Source organism: Physeter macrocephalus, chromosome 1 (assembly GCF_002837175.3).
Source record: "Physeter macrocephalus isolate SW-GA chromosome 1, ASM283717v5, whole genome shotgun sequence".
NCBI lineage: Eukaryota > Metazoa > Chordata > Mammalia > Artiodactyla > Physeteridae > Physeter > Physeter macrocephalus.
Window position 1 is genome coordinate 114,769,370 of NC_041214.2, and position 981 is coordinate 114,770,350.

Consider the following 981-nt stretch of genomic DNA (forward strand, 5'->3'; position numbering starts at 1 on the left):
GTGATTATTTTGTTTCCTGGTAGTTACCACTTTCTAATTTTTTTTTTTTTTTTTTTTTTTTTTTTTTTTCGGGACGCGGGGCTCTCACTGTTGTGGCCTCTCCCGTTGCGGAGCACAGGCTCTGGACGCGCAGGCTCAGCGGCCATGGCTCATGGGCCCAGCCACTCCACGGCATGTGGGATCCTCCCAGACCAGGGCACGAACCCGTGTTTTCTGAATCGGCAGGCGGACTCTCAACCACTGCGCCACCAGGGAAGCCCACCACTTTCTAATTTTGACAGATGTGGTTTTCTGCTCTAAGAAGCTTACTGGGTTTGGAAAGAAAGCACTAAAGGGATAAGGAGCAGATTCAGCAACAACAGAGACAGATGTCTTACTGTAATTGAATTGAAACGCTAAGACCTTCTGTGAGCCAACTCTTTGCATCCTAGGCCATTGCCTTATTTTTATTTTTATGCAGACTTAAAATTCATAACTAACAAATTTTAAACTTCTTTTATTCCTCCCTTAATGTTAATGTTGATATGGATAGTTGTTCTAGCAAAGATTATTCAATGAAGAGGTCAGATGGATTTGTGTCATTTCAACAATGTGGAAGGGGACACCCAGAGCACCCTGATATGATTAAGTGATGGTGAGGAGGCATATGACCTGCCAGACATTTGTAAAAAACATGTGTCCCCCAAAATAGCTCCACTGCCTGCCTGACAGGTGGATGAAATTCTACTTTAGTGCTTCATTCCTTCAGCTCAAAGTATTGTTACAAGAAATCCACTCTTACTGTCTTGCCTACCCTTCATCAGCTATCAATATTTCATTATGAACTTAAAAGTTTAGTAGTCATCAAAAGTAGTCATGAGAGGAGCTTCAAGATGGCAGAAGAGTAAGACGCGGAGATCACCTTCCTCCCCACAAATACATCAGAAATACATCTACATGTGGAACAGCTCCTACAGAACACCCACTGAATGCTGGCAGAAG